The 23,136-nt window shown below is 43.9% G+C and overlaps 1 long non-coding RNA gene across 1 annotated transcript in view; it reads right to left on the minus strand.

Moving 5' to 3' along the window:
* LOC141993947 (uncharacterized) overlaps positions 1-10,969 on the minus strand; it is a 142,093-nt gene extending 131,124 nt beyond the window's left edge. Inside the window, exon 1 of the long non-coding RNA XR_012640975.1 lies at positions 10,895-10,969. This is a non-coding gene — a long non-coding RNA (uncharacterized LOC141993947). The remainder of the gene's footprint in view (positions 1-10,894) is intronic.
* Between the last annotated feature and the right edge of the window lie 12,167 nt (positions 10,970-23,136).

Here is a 23,136-nt window from a genome sequence, read left to right on the forward strand (position 1 = left end):
CCTTGATTCTGCCATTGTCTTGCATCATCCCTGGTAAGTCAGTTAGGCCTTGTTCGTCAAAGGTATTTAGATATCTAAATGTCTTAGAGGAACTGGAGGAACTGAGGAATTTTAAAAATGAGACTTCCTAAGTACTTAGGCCATGTGGAGCTACGCCTACATATCTTTTAACATCTAGGCCTCAGTGACTTGCTGGATTGGGGTCTTTAATAGCTGCATGTCCCAGTTCTCATACTTGTAAAATGTAACAATGCTTGCATTTTCTTTGTAAAGAATATGGAATGGAAAGTGTTGTGTAAGTGCACAGTGGTATTAAAATGGAAACAATTGATAAACCAAGGATCTGACCATCTTACCTAAAATATAGCACCACCAGCTGCAATATATTCCTTATTAAAACTTTACAATAGCATTGGTTAAGTACTGTAAAAATGCCCTACCCTAGCTGCATATTTTGCCACAGAGATCACCAAGGGGACTGCAGCCCAAAGATCCAGTCTGAGTGGTAGGACTATGTGGTTCCATAAAGTGTGAAGTACTAGAAGCCAGGCCAGTCACCTAAGGAGTGCACTTGAGTGAGGCTAAAAGGGGTCTGGTACAGTTTGCCCTGTGATTGTGTCAGACAGCCTCTCTGATCTGTCCAAGTCACCTTGGCCATTTTGGAACACAATTTTCTACATAAATAAAAATAAAAAATATTATTTTTGTTCTGTTACAAATGGAACATATCTTCAATGTAGTCCAATGCATAAGGTACTGAGTATTATCCAAGACACGTGAGTGTATTCCCAGCTCTGCTACTGCGTGACTCTGGACAAGTTATTTCCTGCCTCTGTTTCCCTTCTAGCACAGAGTGACTGCCCCCTTTGAGATAGAGTGGGGTCAAGTGCACCTGTGGCTAATTACCTGCCTCTCAACTTGGCTTAAGGGAAGATACTTGGACCTTATAATGGGAGACAAAGCTGCTGAAAAGGCTTCCCAAAGGAAGCAGCTGAGAGTCCAGAATCACAGGCTGAAGGAGGAGGCCCATGCAACTCCCCAACTGTAAAGGGGAGAGACTACAGCCCTGAGAATGAATGTGCCCAAGGCAAATGGAGGGGAAAAACAGAGCTGAAAATTGCCTACTGGAAATGCTTGAAGTCAGCTGGACCACAAATAGGAGGGGCTGTGTCCAGTGGGATATCAGGATAGAAAAGAGCAAAGCATCTTTACTTTTTTAATAAACCAGTCTCCAAGAAAGGGGTCTGTTAGATATAAATCTCTCTAGATTATGCATGGAAACCTGTGAAATGGAAATGGAGGAAGTATGCAACAGAGCCACTCTAAGCCAGCATGTGGTGCTACTGGGCCAGTATACCCTTTGACACCTTCCCTTTATCTGCCTTGTCCATTTAGATTGTAAACTCTCATGGGTAATGCTCTCTCTTACTAAGTGTACAGTGTCTAGTACCGCATTTGCAGTTGCTGCTCATTGGTGCTTCTGTAATATAAATAAAAATAGTGTTACTAATGTAACTAGGCATAAGTTCACTGGAACAAGAATGAACAAAGACATCAGGTAGATGGTTCCACAAGACAGAGGAAAAGCTGCTAAGTAAACTATGTAAGGATGGAGGAAAAACTAGTCAAGGTAAATGTTTGTCAGTTAGGTGGGAAGAAGAGGTGGTTTGGCTCCACTTGCCACTTTGCACAGATTTTTCCAACCAAATAGTAGTGCTTATAATTAGAAGACAAACCTGCTGCATCACTAAAATACGATTTTCAGCTAATGCCATTTCTTACCTAAAAATTCAGGAAGGGGGCAAGAATAAAAAAAATTCCATAAAGCAGCCTGACTTTTAATAAAATGTTTCTGTTGCAGAAGTGATTCCAGAAAGGTCTGCCACTGTTTGCTGCCTCAAGTAGTTCCTAGAAACTTCAGTCTAAAGGGGAAGAGGAAGACCTCCTGCCTTTTTAAATATATCTTCTTAACAAGGCCCCGGTGGTCTGCATCTTAGGTAGAACTGATTGTGTAGAGCTTTCTGTCAGCTTTAAATGTTGTTAATCTATGATGTTGCTCTACTGCCCTCGTTCATCCAGAACTGAGATGAGGATTGACATTGCATAGCACTGACACACGATAACTTCATCATTGGTGTTGTGCCAGTGTACCCCAGTAGTTCTTGTCACATTTCAAGGGAACTGCACCTGTCTGCATGATCCATAGTCCTGCAAGGGCACCCAGTCGAGGCTCCAGGCACCCACCATCACTTCTCTTGGGCAGAGTCCTGCGTCTCCCTCCCTTCTGAATGGGGTTTTTCCCAGATGGCACAGTTCCCTGCCTACACTATGATAGTCCCAGCAAGCCAGACTGCGTAAGACGGGGCAGCAGCTGCACTCTCTCCCCAAAGGCTTATAAACACTAACTGCCAGCAGTTAAGCAGGCTTGGCAGAATTAGAATTTTTTTTAAACAGTTACAATGGATAAATATTTATGTTCATGTTTAAGCATTTTTTAATTTAGCCATTTAAATTTTCAGTGGCACAAAATTTAGGGTTTTAAGCATTTCCCCCCCCCCCATTTAAATTTTCAGTTGTGGGAAACTTAGGTGCAGTGGGGGTCAGACACTTAATTACAGTGTCTCTTGAGATTCAAAAAAAGGTAAAGCTTTCTAACTGTTAATAAGACGGTTCACATCATATGTCAAAATATACAAAGTAAATATCCTTAAATTAAACAAAGTTCTCAAGCAACACTTTTCTTTACATACATTTCAATCATTGATGGAAATACTTTTTCCCCCCCATCATGTGTGTGAGGTGGAACTGATGTTTATCAACATATACTGATCAAAATCTAATCCTTCCAGAAGCTTAGTTGTAAATTACCACACAGCTCTTTCTAAGCAAGCATATTTATTCTTAAAGTGAAAGCACTACAGAGAAAACAAAAAATAATAAGAGAACCTACATGCATGCTACTAAGCTTACCTAAGAGATCACCACCACCTCTACTCCAGCAAGGGCTCTGGTAGGAGTCAGCCCTTCAAACCCCATGTTTTTTTCTTGTTATTAACTCACAGCTCAGAACTAGCATCATCATGAATAGGTTAGTCATTCCTTTATATTGCTTGGTTTTTTCATCTTCAGAATCCAGAGCAGATAAATCAGCAGACAATGGTCCCCTCCTCAGTACATAGCTTCAAAAGACTTGGGGGGCAGGGGGGAATTTTCATTCATTACCTCCTACATATTTCCCAGGAAATCCAATTCACACATTGTCTCAAAAGAGCATTCTTGTCTCCCACATTGCTGACTCTAGGCCTTTGATCATCCAGGCTCACACTAAAACATAACTTTTGCATTTAATACAATGGACTCTAAAGATACTTAATTCAGTAAGGTTTTCCAAGAATACTGCAGGAAATTGCCCTACCTGTCCCAGTACTATAATTCAGTCTTCTAAGATCTTTTAATTATCATGTGAGCAAGGTTTTAGTCTTGAAATAAATGCTCGTAATGTCATGAGTTTGGTTGCAAAGATGGTGTAGAAGCAAGCAACAACGTGGCTGGCTCTCTGCTAGAATCATGTCTTGGTGCAGAGTTGCTTCCTGGGAATAGCACACTGGAGTGTCCCATCTGTGACGGTCTCTTCTGAGACTGATGTATATTTGTAAATAAATCAAATTACACTTATAAAAACCCAGACTGCGCATCACTGATTTCTCCTCCATTGGGAAGTCAACCTACAAAGCCCTGGAATTCTGCTACCACTCAGCAGATGTGCAATGCCGGTGTCAGAGATATGATGATACTATAACATGTCTGCATTTTTACAATACCACAGGAGTCTTATGGCTTCAATAAACCTTTACTTGGCAAAAACCTGCCTTCTACCTCATACTAACATGGTAGATATTCACGCCAATGCTACAGATGAGGTATAAAGTTTGAAACACCTTATAAAGTGAACTGTAAACAGTGACCTCACACAAGTGATCTATTTAATGACATCTCTGGTCAGTAGTTTAAGTTCCACATTAAAAAAAAAAAACAAAGGTTTCAGTTTATGTTGCAGCTGCGTTCCAGACACTGGACGACAAATCTCTGTGTTGTTTTTAGCTGCCACTTTATTTATTATGGCAATTGCATTCTCCTATAGTAATTCAAGTAAATGGCTTGTCACAGGTTTGTAATTACCATCACTAATCAGTTTGTTGATATCTTTTTGTTTCTGTGCATGCACACAAGCCTCTAAATCTGGAAATGCATTTTCCATGGCTATGTTAGAAGTGAAAAGAATTGGAAGCAGGCCTTGCACCTCTGCCAATTTTTTCTTGACAAGATTTATGCAAATATTCATGGATGCTAATGAAAGAAGTTCAGTGAAGAGTTATTTGCCACAGCTGTCTACCTTGGATATAGATTTAACGTGTAACTTTGACTTTCCTTTGAAGGACTCCCTAATCTCCGTCAGCGTTGAATGCTCACTGTCCTAAAACAAACACTCCTTGGTGCAACGATGAACTGAACGCTGCCTCTTTTATATAGATCCCCCCCATATTTGAATGCTTTCCTTCTATCAGTATCTTTCCTGCACTAAGAGGAAAAAATGGGCATTTTGGATATACCTAAAATACATATTGCAATTATGAACCCAGTTACTTTTATGGTGTACTGTATATACCCATAATCAGATTTATTTTTTTTAAATCAGCAGCTATAACAAATGTACTCTCACCTTCCTCCCCTCTTCAAGCTTCCATCCTTACTTGACTGCTTTCTTACTGAAGTGTGCGGTGTTAAATCCAAAAACTTCAGGTGGGCTTAGCTCAGAGTCTAAGGCACATTGAGAAAGTAAACTCATTGTGCCTTCCAGGCACTAAAAATGACTAGTGTGCATGGTATCATTAACTGCATTAGGTTAGTTATATAGTTTTGCATGCTATTGAATCATTAGGAATGGGAGGATGAGGCACAGCTGGCTGGGGGAGGGCAGAAAACAGGACAGAGGGGCTGCAATAGGCGAGGGAGCCAGCTAGTTAACAGGATTGGTTTGAAGGCCAGTCCTGTCACCCCTGGAGTCTATGGAAGTTTTGCCATTAACTTTACTGGCTGGTGGATTGGATCTTTTGGGTGCCCAGATGGCAAAGCCACAAAGAAGCCATTTGAGACATCTTGGTCTTGAGGCTGATTCTACCCTGGTTTGGTCTCTGGCAGAGTATAGAAATGCCTCTGCTGTCTGGCTATTGCCCTGAGAGGTGGGTAAACCACATGCAGATCACAGAAGCACAGTAGTGCTCCAGCCATATGACTTTTCTCCTGGCCATGCCCGCAACACACTCCCTATGCCAGTGGCAGAGTAGTCAATCATTTGGCACATGGCAATAGACTTTTACAGTGAGGGCTTTTGTATATTTCATTGAATCTGTTAGATTATTACTTGTTCTTTATCTGTTCCACCTTCAGGCCACACTGTGCTTGCCTCTCTCACACAGAAGTAATCACACTGATTTCAAAAAAGTGACAACTCATGCAAATAAGGCAGGTGAGATTTGTCCTTCCACGTCAAACCATAAATACAATTGCTCTGATGATTAACATGGCTGCTAAACATGCAGATACCGTGTCACACACTTCAGCACTCTCATCTCCCCTGCCTAGTACAACACAACCAAGGAACAAGTCAGAATGAGGAACACAGGGCAGTGGTAAGATCATTGGGATGACGTGGAGCTGCAGTTCTGTGCTGGTGCCAATCATTTGACAGGAACAGGGAAGGAGAATTTGAGCTTCCATAATTAGAGTTCAAAGGAGTTCCCCTCCCACCCAGCCCAAGAAGCAATATGCAAAAGAGTTGAAACATAATGAATTATCTTTTGACCAGTGCCTATTCAATTTACCCAGTAGGTGCCCTCATCCAAGCAGGTGGGCAGGGCGTGGGCAGAATCTTACCTCCCCCCTCCAACCTGTACAGTTTAGCCAGTGAGAGGGGAGGGAATCAGTATGTTAAACCTGATAGAAGTCAGTAGCAAATTACTATGCCAACCCATACTCAGGGCTCTGTGTAAAATGCTTGACCGAGCCCTTTATATTTTGTGAAGCCTCAGTGTGCTGACAACAACATACAACCTTTGTGTGAACTGCAGCAAATCGTGAGCACCTTCAAGAAAATATTTGCAAGACAATACGTGTTACAAATGCTAACCATATTAATGAAAGCCAGGGTGGTAAATGGCATGCTTTGTACTAGTGAAAACCCTTTTTTCTTAATAAGCAAACAAAAAAAACCCCACAATGTTCATTTCATGATCCCTCCAAAATACAATTCACATTTAGGAAATATTTTCAAAATGTACAAGATTGAATAATGCTAGAATGAAACAAGAAGTCTGATCGACAAGAATTTAGTAGCCTCCTTTACTCTGAAGTGTAATTTTCTGTTGAATTGAGGTTCTTGGGATAAACTTAAATCTCTCAACTCTTTACCTGTCATTGACAAGGAGAAGCAAAGAAAGAACAATAAATCCCCTTTTGGAGAAGCAGGATGAAATGAAACCACTCAAGCATTTAGCTTATATTACCAAACGTGAACTTTAATCCCTCAATACCCATCTACTGACCTCTTCCCCCGCACCCTGCCAACTTACAAATTTGTCTAATCATTCATTTTGACAACACCTTAAATCTTAAATGGAAGATATTAAACACTTTACCTGTAATGTACAAGAAGCACTAATAGGTTTTTCTTGACCCAACATATTTAGAGAGATTGACTCTGTCTGAGATGCTTGGATGTGCCTTTGCAAAGACAAATGCAAAAATGAAGGAAGAGTGAAATATAAGCCAAACAGAATGAAAATATATAGCCTTGCTATAATTTGACATAAGGGATAGAGAGAGATGGATGTTCCACATGCATATGTTTAAGTATGGGTAATGCTAATGACACAACAGTGGGCTCCTTATTTTCAGGTGCTGAGCACTCAGGCCCAGATCTTCAAAAGTATTTAGCCATCGAGCTCTGATGGCGTTTAGGTTCCTAAATACCTTTGAGGATATGTGCCTCAGCTCCTGATCAAGCAAAGCCCTTAAGTACATGCTTTACATTAGCATGTGAGTAGCCTCAGTGAACTCAGTACGGCTTCTGTTTATCTAGCTAGGGTATTTCTATGGCTCCCATCAATCTTTAATGTATTTATCCTCACAATCCTGTTAAGCAGTATTTTCATGCCCATTTTTAAGATGGGAAACTGAGGCCCAGAGCAACTACCCAGGACTTACCCAAGGTCAGTCAAGAAGTTTGTGGTGGAGCAGGGAATTAAGCCTGAGTCTCTGGCTAGTGTTCTAATCCTTGGACAATCTCACCTCCACTCATGTACATTTCAGTGCTTGCTGGATCATGGCCAGAGTGCTCAACACTTTGCAACATTGAGCCTTACAGGAGTAGGGATGAGTTTAGTTGTTTGATTATAAAATCAACACAGTATAATCACAATTACTGTATTCCTCATTTACAAGACGAAAAGAAAAAAAAGTTCTCCGATTCATGCTCAGGTTGACTACAAAGCTTTTCCCTGTTTGTAAGCGGGGGAATAGTCCCGCTATTGTGGGGAACTTTCCTGGCTTCTGTACTACCCCGGTGAAGTGGGCTAGCAAAAGGATCTGAGTCCTCGCTCCCACTTCCTTTACCCAGTGGCCTCCCTGCCCTTGAGGACTCCCCTTTCACTCTCCTGTCTGGCAGAGTCCTCATAACCCCAACAAGGCTGGGCCCAGGATTCCTGGGGGGCTCCACCCCCAACCCTGCTGTAGTCACCTAGGACGGGGGGCTAGGGTGTCCCCACTCCGGGGTACTCTCTCTGCCCTGGGCACTTCTCTGACCCACTGACCATTACATACAAGTTAAAGCAAATGCAAGTTATTTAATCAACAATTAATTTTAAAAAGAATAAGGAAAAATGGGAAAGGTTAAAGGAAACACATCACAAACTGTATCTCTGTAACGTCAGGGCAGTTCACAGTCTGTTCCTTGTAAGTCCCAGGCCTTCTTCTCAGGCCCTGGCTGTGCTGCAGGGATGCTGTGGGTTGGACACTTGTTCTGGTGGTGGCCACACGCTCTCAGGCTCTAAGTGGTAGGACCCTTCTTCTCAGTGTCGCCCCCGCCCTGTCGGGGTTATGATCCAAGCCTGGCCTGCAGAGCCTCTTGGCTGAGGCGTCTCCCTGTGCTGGGCCCACTGCCCGGGTCCCCCCTCGCTCTCCCCAGCTGCTCACCGCACCCAGCTCCGGACTGCTCCAGCCCCAGCTCCACCACTGTCTCAGCACTGCTACTGCTGCTCTGCCTCCAGCTCCCTGGGCTGCTTCTTTGGCCCCTCTGCCTCTGATTGCTACAGGTCTGCTCTGCAGGCTGCTTCTGTGACTCTGCTCCCAGCACTGACCTGCTTCCTGGGCTGCTTTTCTGGCCCCTCTGGCTCTGGTTGCTGCAGCTCTGCTCCCAGGGCAAGTCTGCTCTCTCTGGGCTGTGCCTCTGACTTTGGGGCTGCAGCTCTGCTCCCAGGACAGGGTCTGCTCTCTCTGGGCTGCTTTTCTGGCCCCCCCTGGATCTGGCCCAGCTTTGCTCCCCAGCTTAGCTTGGGCCCCTGCTTCCTCCTGAGCTTGGCCCCGCTCTGTCTGACCCAGGCAAATCCAGCTCACACAGAGGACGGGACCTCCCTGGCCTCCTGACTCCCTGATTAGCCTGCCTGCCCTGTCATTCAGGCTGACCTGGAGCACTGGCCTCTCCCCATTGTTTCTGGGGGCTGTCAGTCTCAGGGTTCTGATTCCCCATTGACCCTTGCCCCTTTTAGTACTGGGAGCTAGCAACTAAAACACAGTATCCTGAACCTCTTCAGATGTTAATTCGGGAACTAACAACTAATTTAGTTTGATTAGCATTTATACCTTCAAAGGAGTCACATGTCCCAGAAATATGCCCTGTAGGCATTCATTATGGGGTTTTCTCTAATTAATATTTGGGAGGGGGGAGGGGGGACTGCAGAACAGACAGACCAAAGCTCAGTCAACGTTTACCCTCTCATCAATCATGCATTTAAGCTCTTAGCATGATGCCATCCAGAGTGGTTATTTCTACCCAGGTCAGCTTGTACCAAGCCCACCGATCACATGGATTTTACATCTTCTTTACTTTGTGAGTGGGTCCCCCTCAGCTCATATATTCCAAAGTTCGATGTTGAAACATCCATGCAGATTGAGTCTTTATTAACCATTTAAACACAGTTTTCACCACTCCCAGTAATTTTCCACATCATTTATCTAACTCTAAGAGAATCCTGCTCCCAGAATCCTTTAGCAAGTTCAGATGTACTAAGCCATACCAAACTCATGCTTACCACATTTATTCATATCAGTCACAGCAATTCCTAATAATTTGGCACCATCTCAACAGGGCCCACAGACTGTTGGGGTGTGCACAATAAGGCAAGTAGAACTTTTGCCTAGAACTGAGTGAATTTTTGGTTCAAAGACCAAACCAAAAATAAAATAAATATCCATCCCCTCTGAGTGGTAGATTTCCTGCCCCTCAAAAAAATCCATTTTGATTTGAACCAAGACCAAGTTGTTTTGAATTTTTTTTTTAAACTTAAAAGCTAAAAAACCTGTTTCAAATAAGAAAACATATTTCAGATGGACTGAAAACATGTGCTTTGAATCATTTTGGCAGGTAAGTTTGGGTGTGTTTGTTTTAAGAATTGGCCAAAATTTAATGTCAAATGCAATGTTTTGAAATGAAAAAGGATAAAAAAAATTCAAAAAAGGTCAAACACAAAAGTAGTGAAAACTTTAAATTTAAACACAAATTCATAAATAGTTTCAAAATACTGAAAATTGTGTATTTCAACAAATCTATTAATCAAAAATGTAACTCAGCTCTACTCTTGCACCCTTGGGGCTTTATCCAACTCCAATAAATCAGGGGGCACCCTTCCCATCAGTAGGAGCTAGACTATGACCTTGAAGGTGCACCATGCTCTATTTTCATGCTTTACCATGACTCATCCCTCCCTGCACCCTTTTTACAGTTAATGTTTTGGGGGTCCTCAGGGAGAGGGCCTGCACTCACCAATAATAGGCAGCTTTGCAGAGGGGTTGTCCAGCCTCTCACTTCCATTTCCTGCTAATTTACGCAGTGTCTGGCCAGATTTTCCATCTCTGTGCAGTACGGAAGAGAAGCTGCCCTCTCGGTCAACAGATGGAGGCACTAAGGTTGCCTCTGAAGAGTCCTAAACTTGTGTATGCCGCCATTGGCCTAACCTTTTGAGAATCTACTATCTTTCCCTCCCTAGAGGGCACAACAGTAGATTCTCTTCAGCTCAGCAGCTGTGTCAATATAGCAGGTGGGATGATATGGCTGACTGCCCTCTAGTGGATAGAATCATAACTGCCAACCATGTATTCTGTATTTCTAACGGATTTTCTCTTTTAGCACCAAGGTCAGGGTTCCATGACTGTGGAGCAGAAGGATTTTCATCCTATCTAGTTACTGCTGTGAATTTCCAGGTGGCTAGGGCGTGAAGCAGAATGGCTGCTGTGAAGTGACTGAATGGCCACTAGATTAAATGGTGTCCATTAGGCCAATTTTCAGAGGTTTAGAATATAGCCATTTTAATTTGCATTGCACAGAAAAAGGGTAAGTTGTGAATGAAGTGCCATTTTTGTTTTTTTCAACATACAATGAATACTTTCAACAAAAAAAATTAGGCCAAGTTTTGCAAAAGCTGTTTCTTAAAAGGCATATACTGTAACTTCTGCAATGAGTTGCTGTATATTTTCTCTACATGCATGCACCTTCTTATTTGCGATTTTTTTTTCCAGAGCTAGAAAAAAATTCATATTTCAACTCTGTGACAAAGTGACTCACCATGTGCCGGGGAACAGCATCGTAGATCCCCCCACACAGCCTTCCTAATGCACCGATCAGGTCTACTTGCAGTCCCCTTTGCTTTGTGACTCGGCCCCATGGCCAGGTCATGTTCATTCTCTACCCTGTGGAGATAAATCAGAGTTTAGCTGAATGGTCCCATGTCCTCATGTCAGGTCATCAGCCTGGGTCCAATAGTCCATTATCTCCTTGTCTAGGGTCTTCATGCTAGGCTCCTCGATGAGGCTGTAGGGGATCCCAGTCCTTCCCTCTGCCTTGGGTTCCAGCTCAGGGACCCTATAGGGAATGGTTACCATCAGTCTCATCAGATCTCTTACTTCTTCTCTGGACCCCTTCCTACATTGGCCCACCTTCTAAGGGCACTTGAATTGTCAGCAGCAGTCTGCCTTCAGGCCATGCTCTGGTTGCAGTTCCTGACATGACAAAGGAAAGAAAACTGAACTAACAAATAAAAAGCAGCATGAGTCCTTCTGTCTCTCAAGGATTCTTCAGCCATCTGTGTTGCTGCTCATGTTCACAAGAAGCCTTGGCTCGCTGCTCTGCTCCTCTCTGGGAGCTGAAGTAAGATGTCTGTCCATCATCCAGGGCCCTCTGATCTGTGCTTTTCCCTCCAACTCTGGCATGCTTCACAAGCGGGGCGGCTCTGCCTGAGCTCATAGCTGCTCTTAAACTCCTTCACAACTAGTGCAGGGTTTGTATATTTCATCCCGCACTCCATGATTGGTGCAGCCATGTGTACCCAATTTAGAAGCAGTGTCTGCAAATCACTGTATGTTTAAACAAATGTCTGATAAGCTTTCATTTCAGTAGGAAGTGCCTGCTTATTTAATGTTTAAATTTGTAACAGGAAGGTGGTGGGTTGTGAGGCTGTAATGGGGTGCACTCACCTCTCATGAATGCTCCCGGGTCAAAAGTGCATATCTGAAGTTTTCCCTCAATTTCCTTCACTTATGGGGCTCCTCGCTGGCCGGTGCACTCATCGGGAGAGTCTTCGGTGACTCAGCCCTCTGGCCAGGTCATACACTGTCTGTGTGCGAAATAAAAAACCCTTTCTGGGGTACACAGCCCAAAACATCCTGCAGCCCTTCCTGGGCTCAGCCTGTAAACAGCCCAACAGGGTCTATCATGGTACCCTCACTTGGTCTGGCTAGGTTGCAAAGCTCCTATTCTGGAACTGAGCAGTGCCCTGAGGGCTTCTTCCCTGGGTACTCCTTGCCTCTACTTGAGCCCTCAGCATCTGCAGTCTTCCTGATGAGTCACCCCTCTTGGACTTAGTTTGCTGATCACAGCTCCCTGCTGAATCACTCCCAGTAACTACAGTACCTGCTTAGTCCCTTGCAGCTCATGCAGCCAGCCCTGCTAGCAGCGCTCTGTCCAGCCTTTCAGCTCCCACAGCCAGCCAGAAACACCGCTTGCTCCCCTGGTCCCTACAAGCAGACTGAATTCACTCTAGCCCTGTAGTTCCTCTTATGGGAGCCTGCTGGGCCCTGATTGGCTGCTCTCTGCACCCCCCTTTCGTTAGCTGTGTCACACACAGCCTCTATAGGCAGCTTGGAGGACCTCTCCATTGATTTTTTCTGGGGCAGGATGAGGCAGGGCCACGAGGCCTCTCACAGGGAGCCTCTGGATCTAGTCCGCCCCGTCAGAAGGCATTGAGTCAGAATAGGTTACTCTGCCCAAACTGGGTCCCAACAACTGAGAAAAAGTTTAATGGTCTCAGCTCAATTCAGAAAAACATGTGCCTACTTCAGCATTACAGAGTACAGGAAGAGGTTATCATTAGGTTAGATGAGAGTGAAAGTATATTTAAGATGTGTGTGTTCATAGTCATGTCAGGTGCAAACACTTGTGATCAGTGCCTTAATTTAATGACTCCCCAAAATAAAAAAAAAGATGCCATGCTCTGTAAATGTTACACACATCTTTGTCATCTCTCCATGACAAAGAAGTAGCTAAGCACTCTGTCAAGAGCCAGGTTATAACCATTACTCAAACGATTAGAGCTATTGATGTCAATTACATGTAATTAGTGGCAATTAGTAAGAGGGCAAATGCTGTATGGCATGGCGATCTACATTAACTGAGACCTGTTCATAAGAATTTTTTTAAAACTAGATTTGTGACAGTGTTATTTCCTGAGCAGCTTGAAATATTTTAAAGAATGTATGTTTCATATTTGATTCTTCTTTTCAGTTCCTAACAAGGGGGTTTATGCTCCTCTCCACAGCCTACTTGCAGAACTCCAGCCTATATTAATAATAGTTAGAAAGGCATTTTGAGAGAGACTAGAACCCAAAGGATCAGATACACCTTGACTGCTGCCAATGAAGCCTTTGGCAATCCATGGGATACTAAACTATCTGAACGACTACATGCCACAAGGGGCCACAACAGTGGTTCCCTTAACCCACCCAGCAATATTTAATCTATCCAGTTATACTCTTAGCCCAGCAGAAGTATCTGTCCTATCTCAGGGCCTCTCCTTCTGCCCCTCCACCCCCACAAACATGATACAGTTCTGTGGTGTCCTAGAATCCTATTTTCGATGTCTCTGACACAAGGAATATTTCCAACACACCTCTGAACAGCATACTAACTCACAGAGACCTTCCTACCAACACTACAAAAAGAAGGTTTCTGGGTGGACTCCTGAAGGTCGAAACAGACTGGACTTCTACATAGAGTGCTTCTGCAGACACACACGGGCTGAAATTGAGGAAAAGCAGCATCACTTGCCCCATAACCTTAGCTGTGCGGAACACAATGCCATCCACAGCCTCAGAAACAACTCTGACATCATAATCAAAAAGGCTGACAAAGAAGGTGATGTCGTCATCATGAATAGGTCGGAATATGAACAAGAGGCTGCTAGGCAGCTCTCCAACACCACATTCTACAAGCCATTATCCTCTGATCCCACTGAGGGTTACCAAAAGAAACTACACCATCTGCTCAAGAAACTCCCTGAAAAAGCACAAGAACAAATCTGCATAGATACACCCCTAGAACCCTGAGCAGGTGTATTCTATCTGCTACCCAAGATCCATAAATCCTGGAAATCCTGGACACCCCATCATCTCAGGCATTGGCACCCTGACAGTAGGATTCTCTGGCTATGTAGACTCCCTCCTCAGGCCCTACGCTACCAGCACTCCTAGCTATCTTTGAGACACCACTGACTTCCTGAGGAAATGACAAATCCATCGGTGATCTTCCTGAAAACACCATCCTAGCCACTATGGATGTAGAATCCATCTACACCAACATTCCACGCAAAGATGGACTACAGGCCGTCAGGAACAGTATCCCCAATAATGTCACGGCAAACCTGGTGGCTGAACTTTGTGACTTTGTCCTCACCCATAACTATTTCACATTTGGGGACAATGTATACCTTCAAATCAGCGGCGCTGCTATGGGTACCCACATGGCCCCACAGTATGCCAACATTTTTATGGCTGACTTAGAGCAACGCTTCCTCAGCTCTCATCCGCTAATGCCCCTACTCTACTTGCGCTACAGTGATGACATCTTCATCATCTGGACCCATGGAAAAGAAGCCCTTGACGAATTCCACCATGATTTCAACAATTTCCATCCCACCATCAACCTCAGCCTGGACCAGTCCACACAAGAGATCCACTTACTGGACACAACAGTGCTAATAAGCGATGGTCACATAAATACCACCCTATACCAGAAACCTATTGATTGCTATACTTACCTACATGCCTCCAGCTTTAATCCAGACCACACACCACGATCCATTCTCTACAGCCAAGCTCTACGATACAACCGTATTTGCTCCAACCCCTCAGAGAGAAACACCTACAAAATCTCTATCAAGCGTTTTTACAACTACAATACCCACCTGCTGAAGTGAAGAAACAGATTGACAGAGCCAGAAGAGTACCCAGAAGTTACCTACTACAGGACAGGCCCAACAAAGAAAATAACAGAACGCCACTAGGTGTCACCTTCAGCCCCCAACTAAAACCTCTCCAGCGCATCATCAAGGATCTACAACCTATCCTGAAGAATGACCCATCACTCTCACAAATCTTGGGAAACAGGCCAGTCCTTGCTTACAGACAGCCCCCTAACCTGAAGCAAATACTCACCAGCAACCACACACCATACAACAAAAACACTAACCCAGGAACCTATCCTTGCAACAAAGCCCGTTGGCAACTGGGTCCACATATCTATTCAGGGGACACCATCATAGGACCTAATCACATCAGCCACACTATCAGAGGCTCATTCACCTGCACATCTACCAATGTGATATATGCCAGCATGTGCCAGCAATGCCCCTCTGCCATGTACATTGGCCAAACCGGACAGTCTCTACGTAAAAGAATAAATGGACACAAATCAGACGTCAAGAATTATAACATTCAAAAACCAGTCGGAGAACTCTTCAAACTCTCTGGTCACTCGATTACAGACCTAAAAGTGGCAATTCTTCAACAACAAAAAACTTCAAAAACAGACTCCAACGAGAGACTGCTGAATTGGAATTAATTTGCAAATTGGACACCATTAACTGAGGCTTGAATAAAGACTGGGAGTGGATGGGTCATTACACAAAGTAAAACTATTCCCCCCCACTGTTCCTCACACGTTCTTGTCAACTGCTGGAAATGGCCCACCTTGATCATCACTACAAAAGGTTTTTTCTCTCTCCTGCAGGTAATAGCTCACCTTACCTGATCTCACTCGTTACAGTGTGTATGGTAACACCCATTGTTTCATGTTCTCTGTGTATATAAAATCTCCCCACTGTATTTTCCACTGCATGCATCCGATGAAGTGAGCTGTAGCTCACGAAGGCTTATGCTCAAATAAATTTGTTAGTCTCTAAGGTGCCACAAGTACTCCTTTTCTTTTTGCTGCTACTCTGAAACCTATCCTAAAAGCAGTGGAGGTGGAGGAAGGACGGCCTAGTGGTTAAGTCAACAGAGTGGGACTCTGGAGACCTGGGGGCTTCAATTCTATGCCGTGCCACAGATTCTTATCTGACTGTTAGCAAGGAACTTTGTAGCCTAGGCCTCAGCCCTGTGAATAAAGGACAGACTTCCTCACAGGGGTGCTAGTAATACACACACACACACACACACACTCATTAATTACTGTGTGATCATGAGGGCTGTATAAGTACCCTGATAAAGCTATCCTCCTCCAGAATTATCAGTGTTAGGCTGCTCTAGAGCTCTCAGTGTTTCTAGCAGAATTAGCATATCCTGACTAGCCCAGCCATGCTACATGCCCTGCCCAGCTAGCACCATCGTTTAGACTATGCTGACCCCTCTATGGACCCAGGTAGAGGGTGCTTGTTGCCATTTCCTTTACCAGAACCTCCTATTGGTTTACTATGCCACTGCTGGCATCCTGTGCTTTGGTTTACACTAGCAGAAGTCTGCACAAACTAGGGGTAAATCTAGCTCTAAATATATTAGCATTCATACCCTCTGGGTAGTTGTGATGTCCAGGAGATAAATTTGCATTATGAACCTGACTGCCCCCATCTGCATTCTGTCTGCCAATGCACCTCCCTTCAAATTCCAAACCTCAGAGCAGTTGTAAACAGACGCATTGAAGAACCAAGAGTCTGACAAAAATATTTATTTTGCTGGACCCAAATGTGAAAGTTCCTCACAAAATTACCCTGGCTGAGACCCAGGAAGGGATGTGTGTCATCCTGTACAGTGACAAATTTAAAGTCTGGCATCTCATGACCCCGCAGAGATCTCTTTTCCTGTAAAATGTGGCATATACAGAATAGATGATAGTGAGGCACAAAAGTTTTATTGGTTCCTATTTGATGACTCTTATAACAGTGAAAGTTCTACCACTCATGAATAATTTGGGTGCAGGCTACATGTGGAATCATCAAGTATGTGAAGGCCTATGAGTTTGGGCTGTGACCACATCTATCTATGAGCTCTCCTTATTTTGAAAGGATAAGTATATTTTTGTACAAGTAAAACAAGGGCTCAAGCCTGGCTCATAATAAAGTCTTTGTGGACCTCAAACCTGCCCCAAAGGTGTAGCTAAGGGAAGCCTGGGCTAACAAAGCAACCATCCTTGATTCTACAGTAACTCCCTGCTCTAGAAGTTTGGGAGGGGCATATGTTTGGAACTGAAGAGTGTAGGAGGGAGCATTTTAGGATCCAGAGGGAGCATGTCAGCAATCCTCATCAGCATAACAACCCATAAGGAGCACACAAGTTAGTATGAGCTACAGTACCCTTTAGCATGCTCAACTCAAGGCAGGAAGTGGTTCGATTCTCAGTCAGCCCAAGGACTAAGGGAGGGGAAGAAAGGGCATGGCAGAAAGGTGCCTTAGGTCAAGTCTACACTACAGCGCTACATCATTGCGGCAGGGGGAGGTGCTTTTTCAAACCCATGAATGACGTAAGTTAGGGATTGACACAAGCAGTAGCGTAGAGCTGCCCTGAGAGCCAACTTTGTCTTCCTCACTCATCTGGACGAAGCTCTGCTTCACTGAAGCTGGAGGTTTTGCGGAAGAGGTCTAAAGGGAAACAAACACTCATTCTGAGCTTCAAGTATACTTTATACAGCTAATGTTCCTATGTATTAATACATATCAGGGAGAGCTTTTCTTGAAAAACAGGTTATTCTATTTCTTGCACACAATGTGGAATGTCTGTCAGAAGCTCCTAGGAAAGACATTATTTAGGGGGCTTTTGAAATTTCCAAGAACATTACTGAGAATTCCCCTATCATTCACTTAATTTGCAAATGAAGAAATAGAGCTAAAGTCCAGCAGCATTCCTTAACATTCAGCTATTTGGGGAGAAAATGTAGAACATTATATTTGCAGCAAATGAGGCAGGGATTTTGCTCCATTCCTTAATGCGATCTGTGGTTTCTCACCATTTCTCTTTGTTAACAAACCCTGGGTTTAAAGAGCCATGCCATGTATCCTGGGCTGTTATACAAGATTTTTCTTTTGCTCTAATTGTTTTCCTCTAAATCCTGTAATGTCAAGCACTGACATTCTCTCACTGACTTCTGAGCTAGGCTACCAAAACACAAGAAAAGCAGATAAACTGGGAAGATGGAAATCAGAAGGGAACAGATGGCCTCATCTGCACATAGCAACTCTAAAAAAAAGGCAAAGCACTATGCAAATTTATAGAGCTGCTGGAAACCAGAAATTTGGTGATTACATAAAATGATCCTTTGAAATATTTTCACTAAAACACAGCTTTATGTGAGAAATAGGAAACTTATTAAATTAGCAATGGTTCAAGAACAGGTATTCCAGGTAACTAAAAGAAGCCAATGGTTAATTGCTAGAGATATGTAACTATACAAAAGTCCTGAAGGTGTAAAGATCTGATTTCCCAAACCCTTACTCATGTTAATGAACACTCTTTGTATACATTCAATAAGACCGTTTAGAGGAGTAACTAGGACATAACAACTGCCTCTTTTTCCCCATTGTCAGTGGTTTTCCCTGGGCTGACAGAATGATTTGGCCAAATCAATGAGAATCCTTCCCATCCTGAACAAAATAAAACCGTCCAATTAAACAAATAGTCTTCCAGTCCTCCCTTAGTATTAACATGTCTGTAAAGGTTTTTATTCACTTTTTGGAAAACATTCAAGCAACTAGTTTTTGTTCCCATACATATTTGGGGAGCTTTTATTCATGCAAATATGTCTGTCTCAGCAGGTATATTCATGTCTGAGCTAGTGCACTTACAGCGGAAGAAGTGCTTGCCTGGCCAAGGCTATAAATGCAATTACTCCGTGGGAATTAAACCAGAGTATGTTGAATTTAAAGTTTGGCTAATACTTCTGGTTTAAGCGTTTCTTTCTCCAAGCCAGGAGATAGCCCAGCTATTTATATTTCTTTCAAATCCAAAATATTAATCCAGTTATTTTAAAATCTGTGGTTGACACACACAGATAAATATAATGTTCTGTCGGCTCCAAGAGAGAAACATTAACATCTCCAAGGCCTGCTTTTCTCCTTATGTCTTTCTCCCTAAAATGCTCTCAACCTCTCCCTGAGATTTTCAATGCAGGCATTCCTATTAACAGATATTTGATCATCCAATCAGGGAGACAGAAACTATCATGTGACTCTCGGAACTGAATTCCACATAGTCTATGTGGAAATCCATAGGTCCAAGTTTTAAAACTTATTAGTCATTTGTGAACAAACACTCAGTTTACAAATAATTCATAAAGAGAAGGTTCACAAGATTTGGCCCTATCTATTCATAGAAAACAGCTGTACTGCTATCTTTGGCAGAGGATTTTGTTAACTTTGGGATTTGAAACTGAGAAGGCTGTAAGGCACAGAGGGGCGGCGAGTTATATCTCCACATGGTGCCTCAGCACCAGCAATATTCAGAGCCCAGGGGTCCAACTCCACCAATATTTGGGGCCGGGGGTCCCCCCCCCCGGCCCCACCTGAGCCCCCCCTAGCCCTGAAGCAGAGCGTCCCTGCCTCTGCCTCTTCCGTGCAGCTCCATGCTTCCTCCCTGCAGCAACTGCTGCCACAGGATCCTAGTGCCCCCCAACTCCACTACCAGGGCACACTGACTCTGAGCCTGCCCTTCCACCTCAGACCCTTCCCTTTTCCGGCGGGACCCTCCACTAGCACAGGGGACCCCCCCAGCCCGCAGTCACCACTCCTGCCCCATGCTGGGCAAGGAGGCAGCCCCAGTGAGGCTACAGTCAGGAGCAACAGCAGGGGAGGAGGTGCATGCAGCACCCCTCGGCACCCACCACGGGGGAGGCGACGGAGATTCCTGGACCTGAGAGGGGCCCAAGGAGCACATGCAGTGACAGTGGTGGGGGCGAGTGTGCTGCTGGCAGGGGAGGGAAAGGGGGGCTCCTCCCCCAGAGCTCGCTGCTGCTGGCAAGGAAAGGGCTGGGGGGAGTCCTTCTCTCTGGCCCCTGTCCCGGAGCAGCCCTGACCCACCCCAGAGCCCACACCCCCAGCCAGAGCTTTTAGTCCCCCACCGCACCCTCAACCCTAGCCCTGAGCCCCTCCAACACCCCAAACACTTTATCCCCAGTCCCAGCCAGAGCCCTCATCCCCCCACACCCCAACCCTCTGCCCCATCCCTGAGCCTCTCTAACTCCCCCAACCCCTGACAGAGCCGTCACCCCACACAATCCTACTCTCACCCAGAGCCAAACCTCCCACACCACATCATTCCCAGCCCCAGACAAAGCCCTACACCCCTACTCTTGCCCTGAGCCCCTCCCATACCCCAAACCCCTCCCTCTGCACCCCCTCCCATCCCCAACCTCCCTCCCAGAGCCTGCATCCTGCACCCCAACCCCCTGCCCCAGCCTAGGGCCTGCACCCTAGACCTCCTCCCCTACCCAGAGCCTTGGGCAAGTGGGGGGGCGGAGTTTGGGGGGGCGGAGTTTGGGCAAGGGCGGGTTCTGGGCACCACCAAAAATATCTACAAACCTGCCACCTCATATACACTACACTGATTGCAGCCAAATACATAGGTGCATGGCTAGATTTTCTTTATTAAGGTTGAAGGATTTCCCAACATAGAGAAGAATATTTTGAGAAGAAAAAGTTTTCTAGGAAACGTAAATAGAAAATGCTGTTGGGCAATCTTTCAGGAAGGTGACTAAGACAAACTAATGAATCCCCAGAGGTAATATCTGTAACAATGCATTGCCATGCTCTTTGGTGCATTAGCCAGTGCTGTGACCTAAAGGTAAATGGAAGTCCTTGAGAGACTGGAGGAAAGCATGATAACTCAAGAACACCAAGGACAAAGAAGTGGATGAAGCTACTCAGATGTGAAAATGCCTTGCACCTAATTTCTTTAGGAATGTTTTTCATTCTGGTGTGGGAAGAGCTCTAAAAGCTAAAAAGGTTTAGAACAGAAGAAACTATTTAAAACTAAGGAAAGGATTTAGGTGATTTTTTCTGAGTCAATTTCTAGGACCTGTTCTCAGAGGTTGAGTTAATATAATGCGTGTGTTGATAATGGCGTTCAGAATCAAGGTGCCAGCAGACTGGTGAACAGCCCTGAATTACTTCACGCTATAGGGCAACCTTAAAAAAAACCTGAGTTTAACATTGGCCAACATAATATGTCTGATTAAGTGACCTTCTAAAGGCAGAATTTCTTGAACTGATGTAAATTCATGAGAGCTTCAGGGACTTGATTCAATCCCTGCAGAATATGAATAATTCGTGTCAGCCTCAGCCAGGCCTCACAAGTTTATCATATTATCAGGAGTAGGATGGGCTGCTAGATAAGTCATATTTTATTTCCTTTTAACATTCCTAATTCTGTTGATCTATTTCTGGCTCATCTGTAATGCCCACTGTTAGCTGCGTTTCAAACACACACTTATTTCAGAGCATTCTTTCAGCAGTCTTTCAAAAGGGAGGCTACGGCTTGTTTTACTAGACATGCATACTGTTCCAATCTTTATAGTTTCCACTTCCTAATGAGCAACCTTTGTGCAGCGGCAGCATCAGTCTATCGATATGGTGCACTGCTCTGGATGCCTGGCTGTCCAGTGTGCGAGGAACACTACTCTCACTTCTCTTGGTGTTCCTCCTGGCTGTTCTTGGAGAGAGGAAATGGGAGAAATCAGCAACAGAAGGAGGGATGAAAAGAGAAATCAGCAGCTATTTTTAACTTGATGTCTTCTAAAACCTGGAAATACCGAGTGGAGACTCTAAGGTAGAATTTCAAATCCTCTCTCACTACCTGACTGTTATTTTCCTGATTGGTATGTTATGAACTCCAGCCCCACTCTCCATTCTGTATCTATATCTTGTTATTGAATTACATATAGCTTGAGAAACCTGACAAGACACTATTTTAATAACAATAGATTTACTGATTTCAAGAAGGAGAGGTGATATTTCTTATGCCACAATGAAACAACATCTTCAGTTTTTCCTATAAAGTCAATGAAATAATTACCTTTGCTTGTTTTGCTGCTACTTTAAAAAATAATGTATACAACTCAAATCAAGCAAGCCTTGTTCCACAAGCAGGTTGATTTGGATGGATAATTGTGTAATTTTCTCAAGAAGTACATCTCTGTTACATGTTTATTTTTGAAATGTTTTTTCATTGGAAAATGCTGGTGTGTCAAAACTGAAATTGTTCATACGAAAGTGTCTGTTTCAATGAATCTCACGATTAAAAAGAAAAAGAAAATAAAAGTTTCGAAATTGTTGAAACATCATGCCTCACCATTTTTTCCAATGAAAAGGGTGTTGGTTGGTTGTTCAAAATGACTGTTTAGAAATTTTATTTAATTTATTCTTAAAGATATTTTTAAAAGATCAAAATCATAACAAAAGATCTCAAAATTATCAAAATATTTCAAGTGATCCAATCCATTCCCCCCCCCGCCCCAGATAATTAGTTTACAAAATTTGAGATTGACTTTTTATCCCAATTTGGGATTTTTTAAAAAAATATATAAATCTTGAAAATTCACCCAGGACAGAAAAGCCATTTCCTACCCAGCTCTACCAATTTATTCTAATTGGCCTTTTGGGAATTTACTTAAATTTACATGTAAGGTGTCACCTTTCAAAAGTGACTACTTTGATTTTGGATGCCTCATTTTTGGACGCCCAACATGAGGCACCTCAAAGGAGCCCAATTATCAGAATTATCAACCATAAATTAGTTGGTTAATTTCTTTCAGCTGTGTCAAGGGATGAATGGGTCTTGAGGAAGTACCTGAAAAAGAAAAAGCCTGGAAGCTGAAGCTAGATACATTCAGCTAGAAATAAGGTGCATGGTCGTAACAGAGAGGGTTATTAGCCATTGGAGAAATCTTACCTAGGGATGTAGTGGATTCTCCATCACATCAGTGCTCTAAATCAATATTAGATGTCTTTCTAGAAGGAACAGTAGATCAGACAGACATTATGAGCTTGCTGCCATTACTGGATGAGGTTCTCTGGTCTGCGTTACACAGGATCTCAGATTAGAGCAGTGTTTCCCAAACTTGGGATGCCTCTTGTTCAGGGAAAGCCCCTGGCGGGCCGGGCCAGTTTGTTTACCTGCCGCGTCCACAGGTTTGGCCGATCGCGGCTCGCCACTACAGGCCAATGGGGGCTGCAGAAAGTGGCGGCCAGTACGTCCCTTGGCCTGTGCCGCTTTCCGCAGCCCCCATTGGCATGCACAGCTCCCACTGGATGCGGTTTGCTACTGCAGGCCAAT

Source organism: Natator depressus, chromosome 9 (genome assembly GCF_965152275.1).
Source record: "Natator depressus isolate rNatDep1 chromosome 9, rNatDep2.hap1, whole genome shotgun sequence".
NCBI classification, from domain to species: Eukaryota; Metazoa; Chordata; order Testudines; family Cheloniidae; genus Natator; species Natator depressus.